We start from the raw sequence: 24946 nt of genomic DNA, 5'->3' as shown, positions 1-24946 counted from the left end.
CCATCAAGATTCTTTATGTGCATACTGTGAAAGTCAGTGCTGTGGGTAAACTCAGTTTTAGGCACCCCTGGATTATTAATTGCCAAATTACTAATTAACCCTTAATTAGCTTGTAGAATTGGTTATCACAAAATGCTGCCAAGGTTAAAATATTTAGTAAAATCCTAACATAGTAGAGCCCCCTTTTAAATGAATAATGAGTACATCTATCTCTACATTAAATGTGCCTTAGAGCATAACATCAGCTGACAGATTGGTTTAGGAAAGGAGGTCTCTTGTGGTCAAATGATGTCATAATTACTAATTGTGACATGTCCTGTGCATTCTTCGAATGAACCATATTCTCTACTGATTGAATTTTTTAAAACTATTGTTTACAGTAAAAGAAAACAAACAGGAACATAGGAAAATGTAATACCTTAGGTTGGACTACTAATGCTGTATCTCTTTAGGTCCTATTCTAAGTTAAAAAGGATTCTTCCCCAACATCTGATCTTTTTAAATGCAGATGCTGAAGATTTAATGTAGGACTTTCTTCATGCAGAGTAGTGTTGTGTGACAGAACGATACATCCACACAACAGTAAATTCCATATAATTGACGAAGAAATTCATTTAGGCTACTTTTTCCCCTAGTACCTAGTAAGTAATGTTTCCCTGAGTAATGTCACACTGCCTAATTCTTGTCATGGTCTAAATTACTTTGCCAAGTGTGTGGCAACCTTTTTCAAAATCTGCAGAACAGTGTATAATCTGCCTGTTTATTGTCCCTTTCTTGTTCTCATAGCTTTGAATTTCATCCTAGGATTTCGTTACAGCACCAAATCCATCTTCTGCACACAAACCACACCTATACGGGAAGTATTTATCGTACCAAGGATGCAGTTGGAAATGTATTGAAAAACTAAAAGTTTAAAAACTTGGATTATATTGAATGTCCTTTGACCACTCGCTGGCCACTTGGAGTGCCTCTGGCATTGCCATAAGGAGGTCCTACATTGTGCATGTGGTAGGGCCCAGGCTGCATTGTAATACGTGGTCTGTGGCTTGCTTTTCTCCATGCTCTCATGTCGCGTACTCCACTTTGTGGCCTCATTTCTTAAGGTTGGCTCTGCATCTCGTGGTTCCAGAACACAGTCTGTTCAGTGCCTTCCAAGTCACCCAGTCTTCTGTGTGCCCAGGGGGGAGTCTCTAATTCAGTATCAGCCATGACTTGGAAAGTTACAAGCTCCTTTGTTAACTGAGTGGTATGTATCAATATTCAAACATTCTCTCTCTCTCTCTCTCTCTCTCTCACACACACACACACACACAATAACAAGTCATACTGTTTTGGAGTCTTCATCTTTCAATGTGTCATTTACAATTCTTTCAGGAAATTTGCAAAAACATTGTTCTTTTTTTTTTCTCCAACCTTGTTCTTTCAGAACTCATTCAGGACCTGCACATCACATTCATCAGAGTGTTTTTTGTGTATGTCCATTTAGGATTTTAGTAGGTGACTTTTATGGGAAGTTGTCCAAGGGAAAAGATGTGTATTGTAATTCAGATAACTTGAATAGACTGTAATGAGCTCAGCTTCTCTTTCCTTAAATCCTTCTGTCTAGGAGAATACTTGCTGCAGACCTGTGTTAAGAGCCCTGCCAGGAAACTGTTTATAAACTTATCAGGTTGGTGCCCATGTAGAGTCTAAACAAGTAATCAGGATTTAATCGACAATGCAACATATGTTCTAAAAAATCAGTTCTTTAAACACGTAGAATTCATATATATTTAATTGAAATGAAAGGCTTGGTTTTTCTCTTTGATTTTTTATATGCAAGAGATATGCAGATAACTGCATTGATTCAAAGTCAAAACAGATTGTGTACTAGTATTGTAATAATCCCAAAGTGTTATGTGATTTTAGCTCTGCTAAAATCATAGGATTGGAGTCCAAAGTGCCAAGTTTCCAAAGCACTAGATGAGATACAGATGGGCTGAAGGCAAAATCAGAGACTTTATTCTCAATGGCCAGAGATAATGCCTACCAAGACATCACTCCAAAGAACTGACACACTACAATTACAAATACAGTGCATATTTATTGTATTTTGACAGCTATTCAAGTCCACTGTGCTGGCTCCTGATTTGCTCAGAAACTACTTGGCTAGGATCCATTTCCTGGGTGCTCCAGGGCTACATTATTGCTGGTTGGTTCTTGCTGTGGTGAAAAACTTTAAGAAGATGTCATTGTATTATTTTGAAGGGTATGTCCATTTATTGATCTGCCCCTGAGAGGGGCATGATTGAAAAGGAATGTGGAATGACAGTCAATAAAACTATTGAAAAAACATCTGTTCCTACTTTGAAAGTGTTTTCCTGTTTAATTGTACAGTACTTACTTTGAAAGTACTCCAGAAACTCCATTTTTTTGGTTGCCAAAAATATATTGAATTGGTTAAAGCTCTATGAGATATTCATTGAAAAACTATAGTTTTTGCAGTTTTTTTGCAGTTTAATAAACCTTTTCCATATTTTTATGTGATAATAATAATAATAATAATAATAATAATAATAAGGAATAACTTTATTTTTATACCCCACCAACCATCTCTCCAAGGGGACTCGGGGCAGCATACAAGGGACAAGCCCAAAAAATTACAGATAAAACACAAACAATTAAAAATATCAGATAAAATATAAAAACAATCACAATCGTAAACAACATCAAAACAATATGGCTGAAAAAAAGAACATAGCTGAGGTTCAAGCTCAACGAGTGCAATACATCCTGAAGGGAGTGCAAGAAACATGCAACAATCAAGTAGACAGGGCTGGAAAAACTATCATCAGCAGTGTTGAGGTAGATGATAAGAGGGCCAACATAAAGTCTTGAACTTAAGTGGGGACAGGAAAAATACTGGTGGTCTGCTTAATCAAAAGCACACCGGAACATCCAGGTTTTTAGTTGTGTCCAAAAAAAGGACAAAGTAGGAGCCTGTCTGATCTTCCTAGGGAGGGAGTTCCAGAGCTGGGGGGCCACCACCGAGAAGGCGCACATCCTCATCCCCACCAACCGAGTTTGAGACGGCGGAGGGAGAGAGAACAGTGCCTCCCTGGATGATCTCAGAGTACGAACTGGTTCATAGGGGAAGATGCGATTGCAGATATAAGCAGGTCCCGAACAGTTTAGGACTTTATAGATGATTACACTGTTCTACAAATTTTCAGTTTTTCTCAGTTACAGAAATGAAATGTGCCGTTTCTTAATAAATTTAACATGCTGAATTCAAATATAATAATTAAACGTGTTAATTGGCTCTGGTTTTTATGCAACAGCTATTTCAATTTTCTCCACAATAGGTAATTCGTTAATATTATGATAATGCGCCTAACCTTACTGCATGTATATAAACCGTGAATATTTACTAAATTTTAGTCAAATTATATTGCCAATAGTTTATACATGAGAAATATTTATTTAATTAGTCTATTGTTTATGTTTGTGCAGCAAGAAACTATATTAGTAGGCAGTTGAAAAGTCTGAAAGTTTAAATGTCGCTTTAATCGTGACTTTAGTTTTAATCCTGTTTGCTTCTCTTGACTTTTCTTTTGTATTCAAGGAAAGGATTGTCTCTTACAATGCTCCAGCCAGTAGTCTGACAGCATTGACGGAGTCCATTTACCTTGATATCTTTTTCTATAGTGCTTTATTTACACACGTGCGAGGCATAACTACAGTAAAAAGAACAATGTAAAACGATGTTTAATGATACTGTCTCAGTCTTCAACTGACTGACCCTCACCGTTCAAAAGTCTGGCCTTATATAGGGCTTTCTGGCTTTTGCACACGGCACTAATACTGTGTCTTCAAACTTTCTAGAGTATTCTAGAATCTTCCATAGTGTAAGTCGCAACATGCATTTTTTCAACCATACGTGATCACGTGATTGCTTATATCATAAAAACTAGAGCCAATATACATTTTTAAATGTCATTTTTGTTTTCAGCACCCCAAAATCATAAAAGAACAGCTATTTTCAGGCCCGCAACTTTCTAGAATCTTCCATAGTGTAAGTCACAACATGCATTTTTTCAACCATACGTGATCACGTGATTGCTTATATCATAAAAACTAGAGCCAATATACATTTTTAAATGTCATTTTTGTTTTCAGCACCCCAAAATAATAAAAGAACAACTATTTTCAGGCCCACAAGTTTTTCTCCGTTGAACAGTGTAACCTGCCCCTTGAATTGGGACCAGAAACTTATTGGAAGCCAGTAGAGCTGTTAGTAGGTAACTTAATTAGGGAATGGCATTTATAACCCAGGAACAAAAATTGTGTTGCATAGTGTAATGAGCTTAATGCCTGGCTTTGATGGATACAATGGAGTTAGTCCAGATAAACAATGAGTGCTTTAGGGTGATTTCAACCTTAATGAGCGTTGTAAGGATGACTCTAACTGGGGCTATGGGAGAAGAATTGTTCCCACCAATAACCCAGAAAATTTCAGGTGAAACAAGAAAAGGACCCAGAGGGCTTTGATGCAACCCCATTATGTGTTCCCCCCAAGTGTTCCAGTTCATTGTGAAATGAATATAGTAATTTGGTGAAGCAACATTCCAAAGAAATTCATTAAGGGATATTAAGCTGTGCCCCATAATTCATAATTTTTGACAACAAAAGGGTATAGGGTTATTGCTTTATATATAAAGATTCACTAGACTCTCAGTTAACTAGAATTCAAGCAATGTCATTACATCAGTTTAACCATGTGGAAAGCCTTGTTCAAAATACTATATCTGTTGTCTCCATCTGTTTTGTCAATTAGAACAGACCATTTGCTGTACTAGTCTTGGTCTGTATGACTTTTAATATACTTGTTTTACCTTTGATTGCTAACATCATTTAGAATGGCTGATCCAGAAGGGAGGGGAAAGTGGGAGAGAGGGTATGGTGATGAGTGATACACTAAGGAATTTATAAAGGGTCATTTAAGGAATGTTTACTTTTGGAATAATGTATACTGAAATAAGTCTTGTATGACAAAAGTTTGTTAATTGTCAGGATGTATAAAATAAAATAAAATAATAAATAAAAAGATTTTTAAAACCTAGAATTCAAGCAACCAAAACTCTAGCAAGAAAACCCTGCGGAAGGGACTCTCCACACCAGTGAAGTTGGTGGGGGGAGCAATTTGCCTCCCCCCCCCTGAATGAAGAGAATGGATGGTTCCAGTGGAACCATCTGGAAAAGGGGGCAGGGGTTGGCTGACTGTTGCAGCCAGCCTCCTCCCTCATTCTGCCGTGAGATTTCAACCCACCACGCCCGCCCACTGACAGTATAATTATTTGGTTGCCATCTGGAACCGGGTAGAAATTTTTTGCCCCCTATGTTCTGGGGTTTTTTTTTTCGCCTACCTTATACTGTTATTAGGGGCTAGCTGGGATGGTGTGTTTTAATTAGGCTAGCATAAATAGCATAGGAAAACACAGATATTGATGTATACACAAGGAACCCCTTAAGGGTTGGGGTCATTACACAACAAACACTCACCTAGAGGTCATCAAATGGGTGAGGGGACATCACATGGCACAGAAACGGGAGAGTCTGAGATCAATAATTTGATACAGGCTTCTCCAGACCTTTACCTTAGAGGTTGCCCGGTTTGGGCTCCAGGGGACACAGATATTACACACTGAATAGCCGAGGACGCTGCCTCGGTTTGGACACCAAGTTCCTAGACACATAGTTTAGTTCAGTTAAAGTTAAATAGGTAACATTTAATAAAGTTGCCCAAAATTGAATCCAAACTATTGTTGTCCAGTCTCGTTATTTCGGGGGTTAAGGGGCAAATAATATTTCATTCACAGAGCAGTTTTTATAATACAGTAAAACTGTGTTACATTAAATCTGTCTTTATTTGTTTTTAATTACTGTATTTCAATATCAATATTGTGTCAATACAAAGTTTATGTCATGATATAGTATGGGGTATAATATTAGGCCTATTTTCATAGCAACCAGAAACTACATTTATCCAGCATCTAGCAATTCCCGTGAGTGCCAGTTAATTGAGAGTCTACTGTATCAATATTCTCTTATCTAAACCAAAGTGGAAAAACTCAGCCCAATCATGAAATTAACTGAAGTTAGAAGGCTTGTTTTCACAGTAAAACCAAGCCTCAAGTGACCCAATTTGAATTTTGAGTCATTATGGAATTGTGTCGAGGAACAGAATTGCATTTCTGCTAGCCCCAAATGCCCTTCACATTTGTGCTTGGTTCAGGTTCACTAAATTGCTGTTGTGGAATAGGAATTGCTGCAGTATGTCTTACAGGTCAGTATCAATGAGAGAGCTTTAGAAGAAAACAGCTCAACCCATCTCCTTTAAAACCTTCATAGTCTCTGATCAAATGCCGAGGAAACTCTTAACTTGCTGTTTTAATGCCCGGGGTTAGGGAAGCTAATTAACACACTACTATCAAGATCAATGAGGGGAATAATTGTTTTTTTTTCTTTGTACATCATCAAATAATAGGACTTCGGGGGAAGTTGATGGGATACAGAGTAGGGAAAGGAGGTGACTAATTTTTTTAAAAAAGAATGTGGTGGGTTTATCATTAGCTCTAAATAAATGAATACTTTACATACACTTACAGAAAGATTATCTATGAAACAAAATAAAATGGAATCCAGGTGAGTAAATTACTCAATTTACCTTCCTCACCATTGTCAAGAATGAAATACTTTTATTTGCTGTCTCTATTAAAGCAACTTATTATCTGTGACTTAGTATCTATGTCTTGTTTGTCTTTCTTTCTGGTCAAGCCAACTCACTGGAATAGACTGGAAAGATAATTAGAAATGGGTTTGGGGAATGAAGTCCTGAAAAGCAGCTAACATTTTTGTGATGGCATTTTAAGGTAGAAAAAGGTGTTGAAACAATTAATAGGAAGAGCAACTAACATATGAAAATAACTTTGTTATCAAAAAATTGACACCCCCTCTAATAATAACAACTATACAATTATAACAAGATTTAGAGAGTGGCTGAGTCTCAGCCATGCACAGCCCCAGCCATGCCTAGGAGGATGAATCTAATCATTTACCAAACTTAAAACTGGTTTGGTAGGAACCCCCTCATTATACGCTTCCGCTGCCTCTTTCCCCCACTTTGCAGGGGCTCAGCCTGTGATTGTCTCTTTAGCACAGGATTCAAGGGAAAATGATCATGAACCTGCAGAGGTCCCAATGTCTGACCTAAATAATCAGGTTTCTGCTGACTCTCAGGGGTTTGTGAATGGAGATGATGGTCAAGAGAATACAGTTAGCCAGAGTGAAACTGAGGATTCTGGGATAGTTGGTTCACAAGGCAAAGATGTCTGGATGCAGGCTGAGAAAGAGGCCAAGGTCAAACAGTCAAGGTTAGATAGAGATAGCAAAAGGAATTTACTAATTGGCAAACCGAGGGAGGCAATCTTTTATCGCAAAGTCCAAATTTATCAGGATCACCACCTGGATTTAGGGAGGAGGTGCTCAGCAAGATTGAGAGAGAAGAGGAGTCAAAGAGAGGTTTCCCAAGGGAAACAGAATGCTTTTGCTATGGCTTTCTGAATAAATATAGGGCCTATGAATCGATTCTCTTCAGTGAGTCCAACGTTTGGTTTTCATGCCTGATCCATACCTTTCTGTTCATGCTGAGATTCATGTATACTCCTGCTTTGTATTCATGTTCATGCTGAGATTTTTGTAAGCTGTTAGTCTTGGTTTCAAGCTCCTGCATTTGGATTATCTGGTTTAAGTTTGCTCCTATTTCTTTGAGGGATTTTGGTCTTTACAACCTTCTGGAGCTGAAAGACTTTATTCCTGTGGACTTGTTTATTGGATTTTGGGACTATTCTGTTTCCTGACTTGGATTTTGACTGGATATCATTACGTTGCTCAACCGATCAATTTGTGGACATTTCCTTATTCCTTGTTTAAATGCTTTTCGCCTTTTTGACTATTGCTATATTAATCTTCAATAAACTGTTTTGCTTATAAAGAACATTGGTGTGTTTACAGGTTCAAAGGTGCCAACCCCAGCTTTGGTGTGCAACATCTCTTCCCTGTTAAGACTCCAACACCTCGGGATTCACCTTTCTTTCACCTCCCGAGCCCCACCCTCTCAGCCTCAAGAGAAATAAAAATAAAAAGATAAAATTCCCATAACTCTGTCATCTCAAGAAACACCTACTTATACAGATATTTATGAAACCATACATTTCTTTTATTAACAAAACAGACCCAGGTGTACTGGGTGTATCTTTCCTTTTCTTCCTAACTTCTTCACTGTAGCAAAACTTTGCATACTCAAACTGCTAGCTCCAATATGATAACATTCTGTTTCTACAACTGAACCTGTACTGTACAGAGGACGAGCACAAGATCCATTAGACCCAAGGTTGTCAAATATCATAACTTATCTTATATAGTGCTTGCTTATGTGTCTTGGGAAACAACACAGATTCTTCCAGTGGACTCCCTGTTGAGAAACTGATTGCCAGCAACCTCAGGACTCATCAAGGACTTTGTTAACTGCAATAATTGTATTAGACAAATGTTTTAAAATATGTTTATTTATTTCTTATTGTAAATTTGTTTTTATAGGTTATTGTTTTACATATGCATATTGTTCGTATTGTATTTTATATAATGTTGTAAGCCATTTGGGTTCTGTTTAGAGAGAAAAGTGGGATATAAATAAATAGATAGATAAATAAATAAATAAATTGATTATCTTTCCAGTTTCCCAAGCCTCATTTTTTGTGTAGAGATTATTTTAAGCTTCCAAAGTCCATTCATGCTAAATACCTATTCTTTTTTCAGTCTGGACACTGGAACGTACACCCCTCAGAGGGGGACACAACAACAAACCTTTAATTTTGAACCCCATCAGTCCCAGATGTTCTCTCTTCCTCTCTGCCATGGTCTGTGACATCAGGAAGAAGTCTCAGCTAATGAGAAGGCGGTTTCTAGGAGGTACCATTCCTGAGCCAATCAGGGGAGGGAGAGGGTCTCCTAAATGGTTGACAAAGGGGCTAAAATGCTTGGCACTGTATTTTATGTTATGTCAGTTCTTTTGGCAATTACGCTGTTCTAGCATCCATCTGGTCAGGTGTATAAAAACCTTTGTTATTACTTTCAAACCTACTCATGTTTTGCCTGGCTTTCACAGTAGCATGGTGTTCAGGGCAATGGACCTACACAGCCCCCTGGTGGCAGAAAGCTGATTTTGGTAACAACATGGAAAAACACAATGTTTTTCCCCTATTCTAACCAAGGCCTACCAATAATACAATTTTGTTCATCTAACTGGTTATAGAAATTATAGCCTTCTTGTTTTCAGCTCCTTTGTCCCTGGAGCCAGGTGAAAGAGAAATTCTAGTTTTTATAGTAAAGTGATTTCACCTTTTATGAAACAAGTTTTTTTTCCCAACAGGTAAAGTGACTTTTGGAAGTGGGGTGCTTTGCCATGAAGACAACAAAGATGAGAAACCTTTAAGAGCCTACAGGAACAACTGGGCACACAAGCCATTTAATGTAGAATTTGAAAATTAAGATATACACAAATGAAAATTGGCATAGCTTAGTCTAGCTTGTGCATTTATCATACCTTAAATGTTGTATATCATCTCAAAGGAATGACTTTATGCCCACCTGAAAAAATCATTGATTAAATAGGGCTTCAAAGCAAGTCAAAACATGTGTTCCTTTAACATGGCACCATTGCAGTGCTGCAACTTCATTTTAACTGCCATGACAACATCTTATGAGATCTTGGGTTTGGTAGTTTGCTGAAGTACTAAAGCTCTCTGGTTGAAAATTTGAAAGTGGAATCATAGGGCTATAATTGTGTAGTGTGAAAAGATTCATGGCCTTCCTGTAACACTGAAATTTTGCTAGCTGCAGGACACTCTAGAGTATGAAGCTCTTTAGCTGCATGCATTCATAAGTGTTACTTGGTTGGTTGTTCTCAAGTACATTTCCCATTGTAATGAATTCATTTCATTGTAGGTTAATTGGGGTAATACTGCTGATTGCTTAGATTTGCCAAGGAGGTTTACACTCAGAGAATTTGATTATCCTGATCTTTTTCTTCTGTATTTCATGAAGCTGGAGTCAATCTTTCATACTAAACTGCATGGAATATCACCTATGCTTTTGAAGTCTTTAAACAGAGAGTGAGAGATCTGGGGAATTAAATCAGTCAGACTCATGTGAACATAGCAGACTGCCAACAGAGATGGTGTTGTATAGTAATATCTGTAGTTAACATACTTATTTTAACACAGTGTATTCCCTATCACATCACTTGTTTTATTTAAAAGAGAGTATTGCCCATAACAGCAACAAAAAAATTAATGCAAATACACAAATATAGTATGCCATATACATAAGTATCAGATGGCAGTTTCTTACAATGGTGACTAGACTGGAAAATGTCAGGTAACAGGTATAGCATGCATGAGAATCATTAAATTGAAATTTCTTACAATACAGTTAGAATATAGTGATGTTTGAAACAAGGTAGTCACATGTGAGTGTATTATTATGATTATGTTTATTTATAACCCATTTTTTCTCTACACAAGGAAACTTTCTGTCCAAAAAAATCTGTGTGAGTGTCGTGACCCACAGAACACAGAATGTCTTAAACAGCAGTTGAGGTGCAAAATAGTAGTATTTTAATGCAAAACAAACTAAATGAGGCACTTTAAGAGTCAGTGCAAACAGTTCAAAGGATGTTTTCAAACAGGAACACAAAATGCTAGATAAGCAGGCTTGAATTGCAGCCAAGAAATAACAAGAGATACGATGGACTAGGAGTAGAATACAAAACAAAACAGTCTTTAAGGGTTTCAAGGCATGGAGCAAAATCCAGTAGGCAAACGCGTAGTCAGTCAGTTCCAAGGGTCAAGAAGCCAGATGTACACTCACGAGCAAAGGTTCCAAGGTCCGGAGCACGGCAGGGAAAACAGGATACTGGAAATCCAAAACAAGATTAGGCACGAAACAACACTTTGTCGTCTGCAAAGGAATAGGTCCCAGAGTGCTCATTTTATTCACTATCAGAAGAATGAGATTCATTGCTTGCATCTGATTCTGCTCCCACAGCTGAAGCATCTACACCACGCCAAGCCTGCCACCTTTGCTCTAGTGCCTGATCCTGCCAATCAGTACTCTCATTCCCATTATCCCTAAAACCTTCAAAATCATCACTTGATGTTGCTTGATTGCAAATGTCTCTAATGTTCTGAACCAGAGTCCAGTCTACAGCCTCCTCCAACTCATCCTCACTATCACTGGAGTTATCTGCTGTGTCTCTAAGCCTCTTAGACATAGTGTCACTCTCACTGCCAGAATCACTAGCCACTCTCTTCACTCCCCTGTAATCTGCTTCCATAGCCTCCTCTGGCCTGAATCCTGCAAAGTCTTCTTCAACACTGGAAGCCAGAAAGATGTCACGAATACGTTTCAGCTAGCGCTGATTCTCCTCTGTTTCTGCATCACTCCTTCTTCTTCTCCTACTACTAGTAGTAGGTATGGTGTCAGAATGCTGACGCACAACAGTGAGTCTCCTTTAAAGTTAGCTGTTGACTTATGGTGATTCCTTAAAGTTAGAAGGGTTTTCTTAGGAAAGGAATATCCAGAGATAGTTTTGCCAGTTCCTTTCTTTAAAATAGAGGCTACAGAATCTGGTATTCATTAGTGGTCCCCATCAAATATTATCCAGACCTAAACCTGCTTAGCTTCCAAGATCAGATAGGATCTAGGATCTTTAGGTTATTGTTCCACATCATCATTATTCTTCCATATACAACTCTATTTCTTTTTCATCCAGAACAATTTCATACAACATAGAATATTATGTCCTGTATTTTTGCTTTTGCTTATGTATCTGTTTACTTACTTACTTACTTACTTTATTTATACCCCACCTTTCTCACCTCACAGGGGACTCAAAGCGGCTTACAAATTCTGACAAAAATTCAATACCGCATCATAAAACAAGCTATATCAAATTGTAAAATAATTAAAACATATAAACAAATTAATACACATAAAAGCAATAAAACAATTGAAAAAAAACATAACAAATTAAAAACATAATAAGTCTTGGTTTTCATACATATTGACTTTCTCATGGTCATTATTCAAGTTGTTGACATCAATTCCATGTTATCCTATTCTCCAAATGCCTGTGTACAGAGCCAGGTCTTTTCCTGAAGACCAAGAGGGATGGGCCAGCTTCATGCCACTGAGAAGGGAGTTCCACAACTGAAGGACCACCACGGAGAAGGCCTTGTCTCTCATCCCCACCAATCATGCTTGTGAAGGGGGTGGAACTGAGAGCAGGGCCTCCCCAGCAGATCTTAAAGTCTAGTCGGTTCATAAAGGGAGCTACGTTTGGACAGGTAAGTTGGACCAAGTCCACCGTGGCCAAGTCTCAAGGTATGGGCAGAGCTGACACACAAGTTTTATGTATTATGATTGAATTTTGTTGTAAGCTGCCCTGAGTCCTTTTGGAGAGGGAGCAGGATGATGATAATAATAATAATAATAATAATAATAATAATAATAATAATAATCACCGATACATCACACAGTCCTAGACACTTGGGAAGTATTGGGCATTTGATCCAATACAAGAGCCAGCAGAGTGATCTTGTTTGCTGTGTACAAATCTTATGTTTATAATAATAATAATAATAATAATAATAATAATAATAATCACCGATACATCACGCAGTCCTAGACACTTGGGAAGTATTGGGCATTTGATCCAATACAAGAGCCAGCAGAGTGATCCTGTTTGCTGTGTACAAATCTTGTTATGTTTATAATAATAATAATAATAATAATAATAATAATAATAACAGGAGCTATTCATTTTGAAAAAGGCATTTGGATTACACAGAAATTTAAGAAGTCATACTTTTTACAAAACACTGATAAAATTCTTCTTGATGTGAGATTTTGCTGTTCTTGTTTAAACAGTGATACTAAAAAGATTTGCCCGCTTTAAAGAATCTTAGGGTATCATACTATAGGTATGAAACATTAGTTCTGTGTCGTAAATAGGATCCAAACATCATTTCTTTATGTCAAGGTATCCATTAAGGTTTAAATCAACTAGTGCTTCAAAATGGAAAACAAGTGTTCCAAGAGAAAAATGATTAGAGCCAATTGTTTTCAAAATCACAAACTTTTCAAAAATTAGACAGATTGAAAGGAACAAATAATCTACACTGTGAAATTTATTGTAAAGCTTCATATTATAAGACACTTAGCTCGGTTCAAGACACTTTTACGTCTTTTCTTTTTAAAAAGAAACTCTGAAGAACTCTGAAGAACTCTGATATTTTTTCAGCTAAATCCCCTCCCAATGTGAATTATAAGCACTTTGGTTTAGTGTTTAAAAATAGAAAATGAAGTTTCCAAGCAAAAAAAAAAAAAAAGATTATAGAGATAATTGCTTGCAAGAGCACAGCCTGTAGAAAAATAAACAGTTTAATGTGCCTTTCAAAAAACAAATAATCTGTTCTTCAAAATTCAGTGTTTGTTTGTTAATATCGAAGAAGGTACTTAGCTCCATTCAAGCACCTTTTCATTTGGAGCTTTTTCCTAAAAAGAAACTACCCAAACTGATACCTTGTGGGCTAAATTCTATCCCAGCAGGAATTAACATCACTAAGTAATTTTCTAAACTCACAAAAAGGCAACAATTATAAGAGAGCAGCACTAAGAGGTATAACTATAATTAGTTTTTAAAGAATGACAATGACAATAAAATAGTAGGTTTACAGGGCAACCCCATTGTTGTGTCAGAGTGCTGTGACATATCCTCAGCCCTGCTAGTTTCTGGCTCCTTTCTTTTACATTTTTCAAAGAAAGGGGATGTTTCTTTCCCACTGTGCACAATAGGAAGAAAATATTTAGACCAGCTGTTGAATTGTTACCATTCATCTTCCAGATTTGGAATATAGGACAGGCCCAAGTGGGTTGGATTATTATGTGTCCAGAAGTTTCTTCCATTTTTTCCAGTGCTTATTTCAATCACTTTCTCTCATCCATTGTTAAAAGATAAAGATATGACCCACCACAACAGGAAGAATATTATCTCTTTATTGTCTTATATTTCATGAGGAAATTCCAGTCTTTACTATGGCCCCAGGACATTATTTCAGGAGTGCCTAATGCAGTTTGACACCACTTGAACTACCATGCTTCAATGCTATGGAATCACGAGAGTCATGGTTTGGTGAGGCATCAGCTCTCTTTGGCAGAAAAGGTAGGAGATCTTGTAAAATTACAGCTCACATGATTCCATAGCATTAAGCCATGATAGTTAAAGTGGTGTCAATCTGCATTAATTTGACAGTGTAGATGCACCTCAGAGTTAGTGCACAAAAACTGTGTGAACTGGAGGCAGAATGTTTTCAGTGTCTCTCTGAGGTCTCTTCTACATTGCCATATTATCCAGATTATCAAAGCAGATAATCCAGATTATCTGCTTTGAATTGGATTATATGAGTCTAAACAGCCACCTAATCCATTCAAAGTAGATAATCTGGATTTTATATGGCAGTGTAGAAGGGACCTGAGAATCTCTCATGGTGACCCCATGGTTGTCCAGTGGATTTGTTAAGCAAGGACTATTCAAAAGTGGTTTGCCACTGCCTGTTTCTAAAATATAGAATATAGCAACTTCTATTTTTTGGTGGTCTGTCACCCAAGTACTAATTAGGACTGACCTTGCTTTGCTTGTGGTAATAATAAATTCCCTAAACTGTTGGCTTTGGATGTAATAATTTGGGTCCTCCTCCTTTCATCAAGAGACTTGAATATAGATTCTTTCTATGTATATGGAGATACAGCAGGGTTACAGAGAGATAAATAATCAAAAGAAACTCTAAGCCAGGATTTTTTAAAAATCTAAGTTGAACAGTCTTAACTACTGCAGCAGACTGGTTTGCTTCAATGATGACTTCTCATGCTTGAATTTGTACTAATGAGACAAAATGTGGATATCACCCCTCCCCCCCCCCCGGGGGGGGGGGGGGGAAGGTGATTTTGTGTAGTGATGGAGGGCTGGAGCACACACCCCACCGGGCAAAATAAGCTAACAGAATGCTTTCATAGGACTCCATGTCTTAGATCCTGTGTAATATTTAGAAGAGCTTCCATTCACAGATAGAACCAGGATTTATCAGAGAATCCCAAATTACAAGAACAGAGGCAACATTTGCTGATTTCCCTCCCTCCTTAACTATTGCATAGAATCACCTGTCTTGGGCTCAAGTAACAAAAGGAATACAAGAGAAAAGATAAATTGATAGATGTCATCTGCTCTTGATGAATCCATTGTAAGAAATAGTGAATAAATTAAAATCTATATACAGGATATCATTGTTGCTTTTTTTGAGATTTCTATTAGGATAGTGAATAAAGAGGTCTGTGCTCAGTGAGTTTCTGCTAAACCAGATCCACCAGGACAGAGAACAAGCATTCCAGGTCGAAAGCAAAGCTACAGAGGTTTATTTAGTTTGGGTAAAAGGGATGCAAGTACCAGCAAATCACTTCAAATGTACAGAAAAATATAAGACATTTATTGCAGTTCTGAGACTTATTCAGACTTCCTACACCTCTTCCTGATTGGCTGAGAAACTGTACTGACTAGGCTCTATGTAGGGATTGGCCAGGGGTTTCCCTGACATAACTGACAGGTGGAGGAAATTCCCATGGTGGGAAGAACAGCTGAGGGTTGGACAGTTTAAAAGTTCAGTCCACTGCAGAGATACCCCCTGGGCGGGTGTGTAACTGGGAGAAGTGGTGATGTGGGTATGCAGATGATTCCTTGATTGACTTAAGTGTCCAGTTCTGTCAAGACAAAGGTGCAAGACATACAGAACAAAGGGTGAGAATCCTATCAACCAGGGGTTGGGCTGCCTATTTAGAAGGCTAATCTATTCATATTTGTTCAGCCTTTTTTTTCATGAGAATGGCAGCCTTCAGCCACAGTTGAACAGCAAAATATCTTAAGTTCATTTTAGTGACAAAAGGATAATCTGTTTCATATATATACACAAAAGATTTGGTTTTATCTTGCTTGGGAGACTAGAAGGACCCTTTGTTAATTATAGAAAGCGATCTCTGTTACCAGGAGCTTATGCAAACATGGGGATAGCAGCTGCCTTCAGGATACATTCGATACAAGTTTATACATTTAGAAATTGATACAGTACACAATCAATACAAGTTACACAAAAAGTATAATTATATATATTTATTAAAGGGTTTAGCTTTGATAAGGTACAATTGTTGCGAGGTTCTTCTGGAGCCTCTAGCGCAGTGGTTCTCAACCTATGGGTCTCCAGACGTTTTGGCCTTCAACTCCCAGAAATCCTAACAGCTGGTAAACTGGCTAGAATTTCTGGGACTTGTGGAGAATTTCTGGAGAAGGACGGGGTAGAAATGCTGGAAATAAATAAATAAATATTCCACTGAATGCTGAAAACTGGTTTTTGTGCTAACCTTATGTAGATAAGAAACAAATGTGAGAAAATATTCCTCTCCAATTTGTATTTAGTGAAATAATTTAATGAATTTCTTATGCACTGAAAGCATAGAGTAAAACATTTTAACATATGTATATCTAGTCACTCCCTCAAAACATCAAGAACTTGACTGCATATATATGCTTAACTCAAGAGTAATTCAAGGTTCAGAAAAAGGTTAATAAATATTAAATGTTCATTTTATCTTTAAAAAAACAAAAAGAGACACAAGTCATTGCAAATCGTAAATGTCTGGAGCATCTACTTTTATGTCTTGCCTTTTGGCTCCAATATATATCACTCTTTTCATCTCTTTCTCAAATAAGCATATAAATCCATTTTTCCTCCATTCCAACTGAGACATTGATTTCAACTTACAAGTCCAAAGCGCAGCTCTCTTCTGTTCTATTTCATCTATAATTTTCTCTCTTTAATTACAGCACATGATCTATGGCTTAGAACCGAAACTATACCACCAAATATTTTAAACTTTTGAAATGATGCAACCTCAGAAATGTTATCTCGTCATTTCTCAAGCAAATTTATGTTATACTATTTTTTTAATGAATGCCTTTTTAAAAAATTAAACTATGTAGGCTATGTTAAATGAGGCACATACTGTGACATAACAAATATGACACACCTCCCTATACAGTGAAAATCATATAATATATCTCCCGTAATAATATAATTTAATTATGGTGTTTCCTTTTGCAGAGATTTTGTTATGTCACAGATGCTTTTGGTCAGACAAGATATTTCTGTCAGATCTTTTGACTGTAATAGTGCTTCTGGGCTTTTTTTCCTATTTGCCCAGTGCTTCCTACCAAACTAGCAACCTGTTCCTTTTTCTGGGTATATGTCTTATATGCCTTATACTGTAATAGATTTCATTGTTTAGAGACAAGAAGCTTCAGGTGGATGTGAGCAGACTTTAGACGTGCTTTTATAATGTAGTTACTTGTAGACAGGTTTAAGCCCATGTGGATTTATAACCAATCACAGATAGAAAGGAATTGGATGATCTGCTTCAAAAGTCAATATGCTGCAGATTTAGATTACAAAACCCAAATCAACCTCCAATATTTTCAGGTTACAGTATAGTACAGTCCCTGTATATATTTATGGACCTGTACCTGCAGTTTCATTTATTTACATCTGACAAAATATGGTCTCTCTGAGCCTTTTCTAGGTCTTGCATCATGACTCTGTGGTATTATTGGGCCTGATGTTCTTTACTTCAATAGTTTTTGCTATTATCTGAAGTTTTGTGTATGTATGTAAAGTCCAGGAATGCATGCAGATATGGGGTCAAACTGCATTGTACAAGATACCGCAGATTAATGTGAATTATAACAATAGGATCATCTTTTGTTAATATCAAAGCTGATAGTACTGATCATGACATGAATGAACATTCCTGCAAATGATAATCTGTAAGACCCTTGACTTTGTAAACAATTTTTCAAGAATAGATGAGAAATGGAAAATATGTAATTATCATGCAGACACACTCCCTATGGCTTAAGTGGTGCTTCAGTATTAATTAATAAGAATATAAATCGTTTGTGATCTTGCATGCAGCAATGAGAAACTCTGAAATTTTCTCCTTGCCTGGAAACCAGTGAAATATTCTATTAGTCTCAAGAGGGGTTTCATATTTATGAGTGTGAAATATTTGCAGAAATTATGGAAATTGTGCATAGGTAGTACTGTGACTACTGCCATATTGCATGGACTTTTAAAGATTAGAAGCTGGGCACTAGGAGAGTCAGAATGAATGTTGGATTATGACTCTGCAGACCAGATTTCAAATCCCTGCTCATCTATGGGAACCCACTGGGTAACATCAAGTAAGTCACAATCTCTCAGTCTCAGGGAAGGCATAAGCAATTCCCTTCTGAACAAACTATGCCAAGAAAACACAATTATAGGTTCACCTTAGGGTCATTATTATAAGTTGGAAGTGACTTAAAGGATGTAAGAACAATAATTAGGTGGATAGATTAATTAAACAGTCTTTCTATGCTTCCAGCATGTTTGCACTGCATTCCAAATGGAAAAGACAGTCACTTTTGCAAAAACATTATGAGCAAACTATGGAAACTTAAGTGGCGGATGGCGGTGGGGTCACAAACTCATTGTCTCATTCTGGAAGAGAGAAATCTCTAGGAGGAGAATAACATTCTTAAAGTCTGCCTTGATGTGTCAAGACAGTTTCTTTTGTCAATAATATATAATTTAGTGAGATTTCTTCACATCTTTATTAATAACAAATTATACTACATTTGCCACATTCACATGGCTGAATTAAGAGCACTCTTGATATCGTTTCCCAGATACAATAGAAAGCATCGAGAATGAGACTTCCTAGTAGGCTTGTCTAAACCACAATCTGTTTCAGTGTCCTGGATTTCGGTGGAGGTTCCGAACCATTTTACAGGAGCCTCCTGAATTCGGGAGGACAGAAATCCATTTTTGTTCTGGGAATCTCAAAGATTTGTTTTCTATCTGGTCCACTGGTAGCAATGGGGAGGGGACTTTCCACAGGCTCCCCTTACCATTATTTTAGGCATTGTTTGTCCTTATATCCTTCATTAAGATCTGTATTAATATCATCAAAGTTAAGATACCATTCTTTTTGCAATCCTTCCCTTCTGTCTGTAGAGTAGACCAGGAGCTACAGGCACGCACTCTCTCACCCTGCAGCAGGCTGTTTTCCAAGGCATTCGAGGGAGGCTTCCTACTTCCCAGGGAAGGAAGCGAGATAGACCTGGAGGTATTCTACCCTGAGCTTTCTTTAAAAAGCCTTCTCTTCTCTCTTGATTTGGAGGCACTGGAGTGGTGCCCCCGCTCCACTTTTCCTAGTGGCTGCCTCCCTCCCCGCACTTCATGTGTGACCAAAAGCAGTTGGCTTTCAACAGCCACTGTTCTGTTGTGGCCAGTAAAAAAAGGTCAGCAGAGCCCATGCTTCCAAACCAACTGAACAATTTGAAAGGAAATGTCCATAACGAATCCATGCACAAGCCTGCTTCCTAGTACTGGAGGGAGAGGACTCTAAGGAAGGATTCTAGGAGATCACACAGCATTCTCACAATGGCACTGAAGTATCCATGGGTAAAATTATGATTTAACAAATGGAAAACAAAGATCAACATATAGAAAACACAATCAAGAAAAAAACAAGAAACAAACTTGCATTGCCCTAATTTTAATCCCAGCTTCATTTTAAAAAGGGAGCAGTTCCATGAGATTACTGAACCAACTGTATATAGGCAATCATTCTCTGCAGCTCTATGTTATCCTGCTAGACTTGTCAGTAGCAGATTGCAATTAAGGTGGTGAGGGTTTGGGTGGATGGTCTCTTTGAGTCTTTCAACTTCTTTTAATTTTCTTTTGTCATGTTAAATAGCTAAATTAAAGTTTCCATTTCCCTTTCCAGTTAACTTGTGTGATAACCTGTTTGGGGTCTGTGGTTGGCATCCCATTAGTGAAATAACACAGATGTGGATCCAATTTATCTCCTCATATATCTTTTTATAACCACCGTGGAGGGTCATATCATTGGGACAGAGGTCACAAACTTTTTTGTGCAAGATCTGCCAAAAAAGCAAAAGCAAAGGAAGACAGTGACATAGGGGAACATTACATGGATTGGGAGGAGTCATGTCTCAACTGTGTGATACGTCTGACACACATTATTTTATTACATTTAGAAAGAAGAGAAATGTGTGAGATGGGCTGAGTAAGTATGCAGTGCTCATCTAGCATTCTTAAACAATGGGTTACATACTAAAATATATTTTCTGAGGTGTCTTAAGTCTGGTATTCAACTTTCTTCTGCGTGGTACTGTGAAATCCACACCTGTGGTATTTCCCTGCGTCCACGCAGCTGACTCGGATCTTTCTTGAAAGCTTTTCCTAATTAGGGACTCCAGCCCCGCCCATCTACTCCTAATAAAGCCAGGCAGCGGGGCTTGGAGCCTTAATTCCTTTTGTCCGCGAAAGCAGCAACAACTCGGTGTTCTCTCCTAAAACAACTATTGGTTTGACTCAAGGACTCCACTTGGCCCATGCCTCAACAGGTAGGTTGCTACTCTTTTGCATAGGCAAACTGCACCCTCCTTTCCTTTTCAAGGATTTGTAGTCCCTTCTTTTGGTTTTCAGGAGTTTATTAAAACTTTTTCCTAAGCTCATTCTGGTGCTTCCTTCAGCTGCAACCAGTCAATGAGTCTGATGTAGATTCTGACTCCTATGAGTAGCAGATTTCTCCTACTCTTGAGGAGGATTTTTCCATGCCAGCTTCCTTAGGGGATGTGTTACCTAATTTTTCCTCCTTGATTGCTTAGAGGATCTGCTTTTCTCAGTTGAGCAACAGCAGAAACAAGCTCCAAGTACAGTTCTCCCAGCACTTCCATATTCGCTTAAGCTTGGAGCAAAACAAAGGGCAACTCCTGTATCTGTGTCTGGAATTTCTAAGTTTGTAAATGCACTTTACTGCATACGCACCTCTTCAGCAGAGTGGTTAGTTAAGCCTACTAAACTGAACTTTATTATGGTCAAAGTTGTTTAATCCACTGTGATAAGAAGATCCACCCCACTGCTAGCCTACTCACTTGCATGATTCATTACCATGCTTGTATGGCAGCCTATCAGGTGCTCTTGTGGCATAGCTCAGCACCTTATTTGGATCTTCTTCCCCTACAACATCAACAGATCCCAAGGGCTTTCTGTCAGTAGTATCTCACCTTAGCTTCTCATCACAACGCTACGGCTAAGCACAGCACCGATACAGTACTAAAGGTGTTTGCTGCTGTTGCAGCAGCCATCCACCAGCATGTGTAGATCCTCTACCCTCTCCAAAGAAGGCAGAGCAATGGCAGGACAACTGCCCATGGCAGTACATAGCCTGCTTCTAAGTTTGGCTTTTTACCACAATCTAGCCTAGATTGTGGTGGCCAGCCCCTCAGCTTAATTATCCAGGGGTGACAACAAACTAAAGGGAAGAAGTAGATCAGGGCCAATAGTTTTTTCGCATGCATTTTCTCTTCTTTCATAGCCTCCAACCCTTCAGCTCCAGTTTTTGGAGCTCCACCTCATCATTTTTAGATGCATGGCATTAGATCTCTTCTCACTCATGGGTGTTGGAGATTACAGAGCATGTTTATGCAATTGAATTTTTCAAACTGTCCCCAGTAGGGACTCTACGGGCCACTCCTCCTCCTGTGTTCTAGCAGGAGGTAATTACTCTGTTTCAAAAGGAGCAGTAGCTTCTTTACATCTTTCTATGTTTCCTTCTTTTTCCTTTTCCCCAGCTGTTTTTTGGTTTCCAGTAAAGGCAGTGGGCTTTGGCCAGGTTTGGACCTTACAGGATTTTATGCATATATTGCATATTGCAAATTTCAGGTATTGTCATTACCAACCATCCTCCCTCTGTTATCCAGCAAGACATGGTTCAGTAGCATTGATTTGAAGGATGCCTTTTTTCATGTGGTATTAGACCACAAGACGGTAGATTTTTGTCACTTTTTACTAACAGTCAGGCTTTTTCATTTCAAGTTCTTCATTATGGTATCTCCACAGCTCCACAGGTGTTACTAAGGAGATGGCTGTATGCCGGTTCATCCCTGGGTGCACGGGGTAGTAGTTTACCCCTATATTGATGGCTGGTTGTTGGTGCACAGTCCTGTGAGTATCTACAGAGGAACATTCACTTTACTCTGTCTTTATAGCAGACGCTTGGTCTTTTTATCAACAAGGTAAAATCTCTTCTTCAGCCTATCCAAACAACCAATTCATTGGGCCTGTATTGGACTCTTGGCATGCAAGGGCCTACTTGCTAGCAGACAGGTTTCTGAATCTGCATTCATTAGCTCTTTGAGTCTGGCAGACGCCATACATCCATGCCAAGGATGTCCAGTGCTTTTTGGGACACATGGCATTCACCACAGCTGCCACTCCTTTCTCCTGTTTGCACCTTCGGCCTCTCCAGAATTGGTTTCTTCGGGCACTTCATCCCATGCAGGATGAGCCCAATGAATGTGTCATTGTCCCTCTAGCCATCCACAGGTCTCTCAACTAGTGGACTCATCGCTCCAATCTCTGTGTGGGCGATGTTAGCAACCGACACTTCCCTCTCAGTGTGGTGAGCTCACCTCAAGGGTCACACCATCCATGGTCCTTAGGCGGCCATAGAGGGCATGGAGCACATCAACTATTTGGAGTTACTCGCAGTAGAAATGGCACTGCACCTTATCTCTCATTTGCTCATGGACAGTATTGTCCACCTTACTACCACCACCACGATTGTGATTTGCTTGCCCTCATCATCAGAATCTGGGACTGGTATACCATAACCATCAGTGCCATTCATCAAGAACTCTCTTGCTGGCTCCCTCAGTCAGACAGTTTATACTGACCACTAATGGTCCCTTCCTCCTTCCCAGGCATGGGAACTCTTTGTCAGATGGCACACTCCCCTTCTGGACTTGTTTGCCTCTCCCACCAACATGAAGTGCCAATTCTTTGGAGCACGTCTTGCCTCCACCAGACAGGCTGTTGGGAGATGCCTTCCTCCTGGATTGGACATCCACCCTCCTGTACATCTTTCCACTATTGCCAGTGCTGTCCAGCGTGGTCTCTCATCTTCAAGCAGAGCAGGTAGATTGCATTCTCATCACACCATGGTGGCCCCGCCAGCCATGGTTTGTCATTCTGCTCCAACTTGCAGGCAGCTGTTACATTCAGTTGCCACTCAGGCCAGACTTGCTGGCTATGGGCAACAGCCCAGTCCCGTACTCCCAGGTCACTCAGTTCCGGTTGACGGCGTGGCAGCTCCAGCCTCAGCCCTCTCTCAACCAGTAAAGGGCATTTTGGACCTTGCCCTGAGACCTGCCACTAAACATTGTTACATTTGTAAGTGGTGTCATTTTTGCATTTTTTCACAAAAGCAAGGGGTTCAGCCTCTCTCTGCTTCCACTTCCCTCCTCCTGGATTTTTTGATCTCTCTGTCAGATTCAGGACTCTCATTATCATTCTTGAAGGTCAATCTGGCAAATATAGATTCGTTTAGAAGCAAGCATTCTCTTCCCTCTCCTTTATCCGATCCTCTTGTAAGGAGATTTCTGCAAGGCTTTACAAATTTCTGGCCCCAAGTAGGCCTGTGCCCCCCTCTTGGAGGTTGGAGATTGTTCTTTCCGCCCTTAGGAAACCACCATTTGCGCCAATGGCCACTTCTGACATGTTCCATCTATCATGGAAAACAGCATTTTTAGTGCCTATTACTTTTGCTCGTCGCGCTAGCGAGCTTATGGCTCTTGAGTCGATAGTCCTTACGTGAAATTTCATAAGGATAACGTCATGCTGGGCACAGACATTCCCTTCTTACCTAAGGCAGCATCATAGTTTCATATGTCTCAGGACATTGTACTTCCAACCTTATTTCCAAATCCTTCTACTCCCCTGGAGCAGTCTTTGCACCTTCTTGATGTGCGGAGGGCTCTTGCTTTTTATGTCCACCGCATAGCTCCATTACGGAACTCACTATGACTTTTTGTTAAGTACCGTAGGGATACTGTGGGCCTTCCTGTTTCTACCCAGAGGTGGCGGCCTGGATAGTTGCAGCTATCCGGCTAGCTTGTGAAATGGCAGGACTGGACTTACCTGTTCAGATCCATGCTCATTCCACTAGAGCATTGGCAGCCTGCATGGTTTTTTTGCACAGTGTGCCTCTGCATGATATCTGTCGGGTGGCCATATGGTCAACACCGCATACTTTGTCTCCCATTATAAATTGGATTTAGCTGCCAAGAAGGTGACGGCTTTTGGGAGAGCAGTACTTTTTTCTGCACTAGCATGACACCCACCATCCGTGGGACTGCTCGCTAGTCTACCACAGGTGTGGATTTCACAGTACCACGCAGAAGAAAGTAAGGTTGCTTACCTGTAATCATGTTTCTTCTAGTGGTAACTGTGAAATTCACACAACCCGCCCATCCTCCCCACATTCTGTCATGCCTTTTATCTCCGACTGTCTTTCGCGGTACGGAATTAAGGCTCCAAGCCCCGCTGCCTGGCTTTATTAGGAGTAGATGGGCGGGGCTGGAGTCCCTAATTAGGAAAAGCTTTCAAGAAAGATCCGAGTCAGCTGCGTGGACGCAGGGAAATACCACAGGTGTGAATTTCACAGTTACCACTAGAAGAAACATGATTACAGGTAAGCAACCTTACTTTCCTTACATTCCTCCTTTGTAAAGACACAGAGACCCCTTCAACACAGCTGTATAAAATCCACACTGAACTGGATTCTATGGCAATGTGGACTCAGATAATCCAGTTCAAAGCAGATACTGTAGATT

This window comes from Anolis sagrei, chromosome 5, assembly GCF_037176765.1.
Source record: "Anolis sagrei isolate rAnoSag1 chromosome 5, rAnoSag1.mat, whole genome shotgun sequence".
Lineage (NCBI taxonomy): Eukaryota > Metazoa > Chordata > Lepidosauria > Squamata > Dactyloidae > Anolis > Anolis sagrei.
Note: the sequence above shows the minus strand (reverse complement) of the source record.